The sequence below is a fragment of the Astyanax mexicanus genome, chromosome 10 (assembly GCF_023375975.1).
Source record: "Astyanax mexicanus isolate ESR-SI-001 chromosome 10, AstMex3_surface, whole genome shotgun sequence".
Lineage (NCBI taxonomy): Eukaryota > Metazoa > Chordata > Actinopteri > Characiformes > Acestrorhamphidae > Astyanax > Astyanax mexicanus.
The window spans coordinates 16,646,646-16,656,888 of NC_064417.1; the positions used below are offsets into that span (position 1 = coordinate 16,646,646).

General features: G+C 42.7%; 1 protein-coding gene across 8 annotated transcripts in view; it reads right to left on the bottom strand.

Annotated features, from left to right (window-relative positions):
• The window catches only part of lrrc29 (leucine rich repeat containing 29), a 76,521-nt gene extending 70,910 nt beyond the window's left edge, over positions 1-5,611 (bottom strand). For 4 of the 8 annotated variants that reach the window (XM_049484524.1, XM_049484521.1, XM_049484519.1 and 1 more), the window contains exon 1: positions 5,504-5,611. The gene's annotated coding sequence lies outside the window, so the exon portion shown is untranslated. The remainder of the gene's footprint in view (positions 1-5,503) is intronic. The other 4 variants (XM_049484526.1, XM_049484525.1, XM_049484522.1 and 1 more) reach the window with 1 other exon arrangement.
• Between the last annotated feature and the right edge of the window lie 4,632 nt (positions 5,612-10,243).

The following is a 10,243-nucleotide window of genomic DNA, read 5'->3' on the forward strand; positions in this document are numbered from 1 at the left end:
CTCTCGCACTCCAGAACTCTCGCACTCCAGAACTCTCGCACTCCAGAACTGTGGTGGTTTGGTCTCATGGACGCACAATAAACAAATGTCCGTCTTAAATCCTTAAACCCTTTAAACATTCGCTGCGCTGATATCCATCCTGCGATCTCCTAACTCTGCACAGGAGCAAATCCAGATCCAGTGCTGGCTATATACTCGCTTATACTCGCTTATACTCCCTAAAAACTCACACTCCAAAAAACTCACACTCCATAACACTCGCACTCCATAACACTCGCACTCCATAACACTCGCACTCCATAACACTCGCACTCCATAACACTCGCACTCCATAACACTCGCACTCCATAACACTCGCACTCCATAACACTCGCACTCCATAACACTCGCACTCCATAACACTCGCACTCCATAACACTCGCACTTATACTCCCTAAAAACTCACACTCCATAACACTCGCACTCCATAACACTCGCACTTATACACCCCTAAATACTCACACTCCATAACACTCGCACTCCATAACACTCGCACTTATACTCCCTAAAAACTCACACTCCCTAAACACTCACACCCACACTCCCTGAACACTCACACTCCGTAACACTCGCACTCCGTAACACTCGCAATCAGTAACACTCGCAATCAGTAACACTCGCAATCAGTAACACTCGCACTCAGTAACACTCGCACTTATACACCCCTAAATACTCACACTTCATAACACTCGCACTCCATAACACTCGCACTCCATAACACTCGCACTCCATAACACTCGCACTCCATAACACTCGCACTTATACACCCCTAAATTCTCACACTCCATAACGCTCACACTCCATAACACTCGCACTCAATAACACTCGCACTCCATAACACTCGCACTCCATAACACTCGCACTCCATAACACTCGCACTCCATAACACTCGCACTTATACTCCCTAAAAACTCACACTCCATAATGCTCCCACTCCATAACGCTCGCACTAAATAACACTAGCACTCCATAACACTCGCACTTATACTCCCTAAAAACTCACACTCCAAAAAACTCACACTCCATAACACTCGCACTCCATAACACTCGCACTCCATAACACTCGCACTCCATAACACTCGCACTCCAGAACTCTCGCACTCCAGAACTCTCGCACTCCAGAACTCGCACTCCATAACACTCGCACTCCATAACACTCGCACTCCATAACACTCGCACTCCATAACACTCGCACTTATACTCCCTAAAAACTCACACTCCATAACACTCGCACTCCATAACACTCGCACTCCCTAAAAACTCGCACTCCATAACACTCGCACTCCATAACACTCGCACTCCATAACACTCGCACTCCATAACACTCGCACTCCATAACACTCGCACTCCAGAACTCTCGCACTCCAGAACTCTCGCACTCCAGAACTCTCGCACTCCAGAACTGTGGTGGTTTGGTCTCATGGACGCACAATAAACAAATGTCCGTCTTAAATCCTTAAACCCTTTAAACATTCGCTGCGCTGATATCCATCCTGCGATCTCCTAACTCTGCACAGGAGCAAATCCAGATCCAGTGCTGGCTATATACTCGCTTATACTCGCTTATACTCCCTAAAAACTCACACTCCAAAAAACTCACACTCCATAACACTCGCACTCCATAACACTCGCACTCCATAACACTCGCACTCCATAACACTCGCACTCCATAACACTCGCACTCCATAACACTCGCACTTATACTCCCTAAAAACTCACACTCCATAACACTCGCACTCCATAACACTCGCACTCCATAACACTCGCACTCCAGAACTCTCGCACTCCAGAACTCTCGCACTCCAGAACTCTCGCACTCCAGAACTCTCGCACTTATACACCCCTAAATTCTCACACTCTAAATTCATAACACTCGCACTCAATAACAATCGCACTCAATAACACTCGCACTCCATAACACTCGCACTCCATAACACTCGCACTCCATAACACTCGCACTCCATAACACTCGCACTCCATAACACTCGCACTCCATAACACTCGCACTCAATAACATTGCACTCCATAACATACGCACTTATACTCCCTAAAAACTCACACTCCATAACACTCGCACTCCATAACACTCGCACTCCATAACACTCGCACTTATACTCCCTAAAAACTCACACTCCATAACACTCGCACTCCATAACACTCGCACTCAATAACATTGCACTCAATAACACTCGCACTCCATAACATACGCACTTATACTCCCTAAAAACTCACACTCCATAACACTCGCACTCCATAACACTCGCACTCCATAACACTCGCACTCCATAACACTCGCACTCCATAACACTCGCACTCCATAACACTCGCACTCCATAACACTCGCACTTATAAACCCCTAAATTCTCACACTCCATAACACTCGCACTTAACCTCCCTAAAAACTCACACTACATAACGCTTGCACTCAATAACGTTCGCACTTCATAACACTCGCACTCAATAACAATCGCACTCAATAACACTCACACTCCATAACACTCGCACTCCATAACACTCGCACTCCATAACACTCGCACTCCATAACACTCGCACTCCATAACACTCGCACTCCATAACACTCGCACTCAATAACATTGCACTCAATAACACTCGCACTTATACTCCCTAAAAACTCACACTCCATAACACTCGCACTCAATAACATTGCACTCAATAACACTCGCACTCCATAACATACGCACTTATACTCCCTAAAAACTCACACTCCATAACACTCGCACTCCATAACACTCGCACTCCATAACACTCGCACTTATACTCCCTAAAAACTCACACTCCCTAAAAACTCACACTCCATAACGCTCGCACTCCATAACGCTCGCACTCCATAACGCTCGCACTCCATAACGCTCGCACTCCATAACGCTCGCACTTATACACCCCTAAATACTCACACTCCATAACGCTCACACTCCATAACACTCGCACTCCATAACACTCGCACTCCATAACACTCGCACTCCAGAACACTCGCACTCCAGAACACTCGCACTTATACACCCCTAAATTCTCACACTCCATAACGCTCACACTCCATAACACTCGCACTCAATAACACTCGCACTCCATAACACTCGCACTCCACAACACTCGCACTCCACAACACTCGCACTCCACAACACTCGCACTCCACAACACTCGCACTCCACAACACTCGCACTCCACAACACTCGCACTCCACAACACTCGCACTCCACAACACTCGCACTCCACAACACTCGCACTCCACAACACTCGCACTCCACAACACTCGCACTCCACAACACTCGCACTCCACAACACTCGCACTTATACACCCCTAAATACTCGCACTCCATAACGCTCACACTCCATAACGCTCGCACTCCATAACGCTCGCACTTATACACCCTTAAATACTCACACTCCATAACGCTCGCACTCCATAACACTCGCACTCCATAACACTCGCACTCCATAACACTCGCACTCCATAACACTCGCACTTATACACCCCTAAATTCTCACACTCCATAACGCTCGCACTCCATAACACTCGCACTCCATAACACTCGCACTCCATAACACTCGCACTCCATAACACTCGCACTCCATAACACTCGCACTCCATAACACTCGCACTTATTCACCCCTAAATTCTCACACTCCATAACGCTCACACTCCATAACACTCGCACTCCATAACACTCGCACTCCATAACACTCGCACTCCATAACACTCGCACTCAATAACACTCGCACTCAATAACACTCGCACTTATACACCCCTAAATTCTCACACTCCATAACGCTCGCACTCCATAACACTCGCACTCCATAACACTCGCACTTATACACCCCTAAATTCTCACACTCCATAACACTCGCACTCCATAACACTCGCACTCCATAACACTCGCACTCCATTACACTCGCACTCCATTACACTCGCACTCCATTACACTCGCACTCCATTACACTCGCACTCCATTACACTCGCACTTATACTCCCTAAAAACTCGCACTCCATAACACTCGCACTCCATAACACTCGCACTCCATAACACTCGCACTTATAAACCCCTAAATTCTCACACTCCATAACACTCGCACTTAACCTCCCTAAAAACTCACACTCCATAACGCTTGCACTCAATAACGTTCGCACTTCATAACACTCGCACTCAATAACAATCGCACTCAATAACACTCGCACTCCATAACACTCGCACTCCATAACACTCGCACTCCATAACACTCGCACTCCATAACACTCGCACTCCATAACATTGCACTCCATAACACTCGCACTCCATAACACACGCACTTATACTCCCTAAAAACTCACACTCCATAACACTCGCACTCCATAACACTCGCACTCCATAACACTCGCACTCCATAACATACGCACTTATACTCCCTAAAAACTCACACTCCATAACACTCGCACTCCATAACACTCGCACTCCATAACACTCGCACTCCATAACACTCGCACTTATACTCCCTAAAAACTCACACTCCCTAAAAACTCACACTCCATAACGCTCGCACTCCATAACGCTCGCACTCCACAACGCTCGCACTCCACAACGCTCGCACTCCATTACACTCGCACTTATACACCCCTAAATACTCACACTCCATAATGCTCGCACTCCATAACACTCGCACTCCATAACACTCGCACTTATACACCCCTAAATTCTCACACTCCATAACGCTCACACTCCATAACACTCGCACTTAATAACACTCGCACTCAATAACACTCGCACTCAATAACACTCGCACTTATACACCCCTAAATTCTCACACTCCATAACACTCGCACTCCATAACACTCGCACTCCATTACACTCGCACTCCATAACACTCGCACTCCATAACACTCGCACTCCATAACACTCGCACTCCATAACGCTCGCACTCCATAACACTCGCACTCCATAACACTCGCACTTATACACCCCTAAATACTCACACTCCATAAGGCTCGCACTCCATAACACTCGCACTTATACTCCCTAAAAACTCACACTCCATAACGCTCACACTCCATAACACTCGCACTCCATAACACTCGCACTTATACTCCCTAAAAACTCACACTCCATAACGCTCACACTCCATAACGCTCGCACTCCATAACACTCGCACTCAATAACACTCGCACTCCATAACACTCGCACTTATACTCCCTAAAAACTCACACTCCATAACGCTCGCACTCCATAACACTCGCACTCAATAACACTCGCACTTATACACCCCTAAATACTCACACTCCATAAAGCTCGCACTCCATAACACTCGCAGTCCATAACCCTCACACTGCATAACGCTCGCAATTCATAACGCTCATACTCGCACTCAATAACTCTCGCACTCCCTAAACACAAATATAATATAATATAATAAATATAATATATAATACAATGCTCGCTACTGCTGTGACAAACTGTATGAAAACAGCACAAACCAGCAGCTCAGTCTGATCCCGTGTTCAGTTCATCCCAAAGCTTCAGACAAGATAAAGCCACAGTGCGTGAGCAGGAGCATTGTTATTCTAACACTTGGCAGGAGTGGATTTTCTGTCAAAATAAGAGTCTCCCTAAAATTTAATAAAATTCAGCTTTGAGTCTGTAAATGCAATACTATGAACTACTTTTAGAATCTATAGTGTTTAAAAGTATTTAAAAGTTTTTTGAAGATACCTAACTTTACTCTTTAATAAAAGTAACATTATAAAGAAAAATATATTTTCAGGTACTGACATCATGTTCCATACTATGTTTGATACTATATTACCCAGCAACACTTGTTTTAGTGCAGACGAAGCTCTGAGATCCACTGATTTTGTGATAATAAATCATAATAAAGTGCCAGTGCAAAACTGTTTTACCCAGCAACACTAAACAGACATTACAGTCAAATATCTGAAATCCACTGATTTTGACTATTCACCTAGTATAAAACATGCTGTCAGTAGGGGAAAGAAATATCTTTTTCTTAATAATATTTAAATATTTATAACAAAATATTTAAAATACCGATAGCACTTACTATAAGTGTACATCATGCTTACAACAATAATAAACATTGTAAAATGGTTATGCCTCAACTAGCTATTAAATGACTACAGTTCACTTCACAGAGCCTTACCTGACCTGACCTGAAAAAGAAAACTAATTCTTTCTTTTTAAATGTAATATTTTAATATTTTAAGAGGACTTTTGCATTGACAGGAAAGTCACATGCCTTATGGAGCTATAAGCAGGACTTACGCACCTGATCCCCTAAACGCTGGAAAGGTGTGCAGACCGGATAATGTACTTTTTTTTAAGAAGATTTAACCCGGCGCTGCGCAGTCCGATCGCGTCTTGTGGCCTGGCTCGGTACGGTGCATGCCGGTTATTTTTTTTTGCGAGATCCGCTGCTGTTCACGTGGGCTGCAGGTGGAGACAGCTCGACCTAGCATTGTGAGTCTAGCAACACTTGGCAGGGGTCCAATACGATTTCCTGTCAAAATAAAGTCCCCCTAAAATGTAATAAAAATCTGTTTTGAGGCTGTAAATGAAATAATATGAACTAGTTTAATAATATGTATAGTTTAAAACTAATTAAAAGCTTTTCAAAACTTACAAACACGCTTAAATAACGTAGATAATAAAAAAAAATAAGACATTCTACTAAAACTAGTGTTGCTGGGTAATACAGTTTTGCGCTGCCACTTTATCAATATATTCTGACTCAGGACACATAACTCTTTAATAAAAGTAACATTATAAAGAAAAATATATTTCTTTCAGCCACTGACAGCATGTTTTATAGTAGGTGAATAGTAAAAATCTGAAAAGGAAATCAGCAGTACCCGCCAGCGCGGCGTGCTCAGATACAAACCTGGGAGGAAAGACTCGCCAGTGATCTATCGTTACTTATGGGGCTCGACTCGGAGTTAACTCGACAGTGTCAGCAGCAGGGAGAGAGAGGAGATGCGAAATATTTCTCCTTTGACGTCGCGAAAAAACAAGACAACGTGTAAAAACCATGAGGAGCGACTCCAGTATAAACACCACAAACCTTCTTCTGTCTGCTTCTGCAGACAAGAGTCTCACAGATCTGCATGCAGAGATCAGCGTTTTAATGCTAATGATATTTCATGAGCTGATGGTGTGTTTAACTCGACTGTGTACAGATCAGAGACTGTATATAAAGATGGACGCCGTGTCTCCGTTCCCATTCATTCAATGAAAATGAAGCCAAAATCTTCCGCCATATTGGCGATCCTGCCACCTGATTCTGCGCAGTAGAGACCAGAGGAGGGAGAAAGACTGTGGATAGCAACCTACTCATTTGAATAACCCCGCCCCTGAGGGCTGCCTCGCGGTCACAGACTGCAGAGCGGGGCGGAGCCGAGCTCACGGTCTGTCATTGGTCCTGCCCATAAGCAGCCCTTTTACCATAACCACACCTTTTTTAAATAGAGCTGAATAACGTTTTAAAAAATGAATTCTGTGGGGATATAAAAATTTGACAATATAAGCAGAGGTTACACTAGCTGCTGCATTTAAATAAAGTAGGTAGGATTACAGTATATTAGAAAAAAACGTGATTGAATGTTGTCTGTTTTGCCATTGAAACCTATGGGGATGGGTGGGGTTACACAGCTTTCTGAAACCGAACAGCAGGGGGCACCTAACCTGTGGTGGCTTCACTTTTGAGAGACAATGCTCTGTCCAGCTATATACAGTCTATGGTACAGATTAACTCACTCATTAAGATAAAATCATCTGTTTAATCCCACAGTGGAAAACATATAGCTAGTGTTAAAGCATTCCTGAAACAGCAGAAAGGAAAATAATGTAGCGACATTATAACAATAAAATAAGTGAATCTATTAACCGCAATTACAGCACTTTCTCATAAGTTTCTCACTTTAACTCATGAATTCTCTTAGTTCATCCTGAGAGCATCTCTACAGGACAGTGAGTGAATGTATGTTTTTTGATCTCATTTATAGAATGTAGCTACAGTAGGTGTGCTGGATTAGTGGTGGAGATAAAATTAGATCCTTTACAAGCTGTATTTTTACATCTACAGCTCTATTTAAACTATAATTTAACCATTCAAGTGTTTTATGACCTGATTTCTAAAACCAATTTTTAAATATAAAATATTTATAGTCACATACCTACAATAATATTATACATTAAAATCATATAAAAATCTAAATATATTTTACATTCAAACATAACTAGTTAATAAATGTTTATTTTTTATAAGTGTGTAGTTAATAATTGAAGGGAACTGATGAAAAAGCATTTACATTTACACAATTTACATTTTAGTCGACTAAATTGACTGTAGTTTTAGTCGACTATATTCTTATGATAGTTAGTCGACTAAAACTAGACCAAAACTAAAAACATTTCAAATAACTAAATTATGACTAAAACTAAATGCCATTTTCGTCACAAGACTATGACTAAAACTAAATCAAAATTTGTTGCCAAAATTAACACTGGTGTTGACGGACCAGGTGAGGTTATCTGCAATGTGAACAGCAAAAAACTTGGTGCTCTTTACAGTTTCAACTGCAGAGCTGTTGATGTTCAGCTGGTGGTGGACACCTGAAGCTCTCCTGAAGTCAACAACCATGTCTTAGGTTTATCCACGTTTAGAGATTAGAGAGGTTATTGGTTCTGCACTTGCCCATCAGCCACTGCACCTCCTCTCTGTATGCTGACTCGTTGTTTTTGCTGATGCGGCCAACTACAGTAGTGTAATCATCGAACTTGATGGTATGGTTTATTAAAGAGTTATGTGTCCTGAGTCAGAATATATTAATAAGGTCCCAGTGCAAAACTGTATTACCCAGCAACACTAGTTTTAGTAGTCAAACCTCTGAAATCTAGAGATTTTTACTATTCGCCTAGTATAAAACATGCTGTCAGTGGCTGATAGAACTATATTTTTGTTTATTATGTTACTTTTATTAAAGAGTTGTATGTCCTGAGATAGAATATATTGATAAAGTGCCAGTGCAAAGCTGTATTACCCAGCAACACAAGTTTTAGTACAGTTAAACCTCTGAAATCTACAGATTTTTACTGTTCGCCTAGTATAAAATATAAAATCTAATGAAGTCAAATCAAATTTATTTGTATAGCGCTTTTTACAACTGGTGTTGGCACAAAGCAGCTTTACAGAAACATGATTACAGGACAAAGAATCAGGCAAAAGATTAAACATAGAAAATACATAATACAGAACCTCCAGTGAGCGCGGAAGCAAGGAAAAGCTCCCTCAGAGCTGCAGGAGGAGGAAGAAACCCTGGGAGGACCAAGACTTACATTAAAGGGGGGACCATCCTACCACTGATCAAACGGCTTTTAATTTCATTTTAAAAAGTCTTTAAACATCCACACAGGTCTTATATATTCAGGAGGACAGCAGGGCCACTAATGGCTTATGGAGTAAGATGGATGATGAGCAGCTGATCTGTGGTGGGTGATGGAGAAGAGCTGACTTCAGAAACTCCATCAGTCTGGCCAGACAGGGGACATGAGAGCCTGAAGGTCCAACATCCATCAGTATCGGGGGTCAGACAGGTGGGCAGTCAGTAACTCGGAGGATGGCAGAGAGATGGAATTAGTTTTGACTGGATTTGTAAAACAGACAATATAAAACATTATCAGAGTGTGGCTAATGACTCCGGCAGATCTGGATAAAACTAACTAAAGGGAGAGAGCCAGAAGGTAACAGACACGGAGGCTCCCTGAAACACTGGCATCCACCAACTCCACCGTCCACAAACCTGAGTGACCGTGTGCAGTGGGAGAACAGCAGCACCAGCATCTCAGTTTACCACAATTCCCTCTGTCCCTCCTGAATCTCATAAATACTCAGGAGCGAGCCCGTGTAGGGCTTTATACGTTAACAGGAGAATTTTATAGTCTATGCGGAATTTGACTGGAAGCCAGTGCAGTGCTGATAGTACTGGACTAATATGGTTCAATTTTCTAGTTTTAGTAAGAACCCTGGCTGCAGCATTTTGAACTAGCTGAAGTTTATTTAAGTTACTGCAGGAACATCCTGACAGTAGCGCATTACAATAATCTAGCCTTGAGGTAATAAAGGCATGTACTAATTTTTCTGCGTCATGCAGGGATAGGGCATTTCTTAGCTTGGCAATATTACGGAGGTGTAGAAAAGCTGT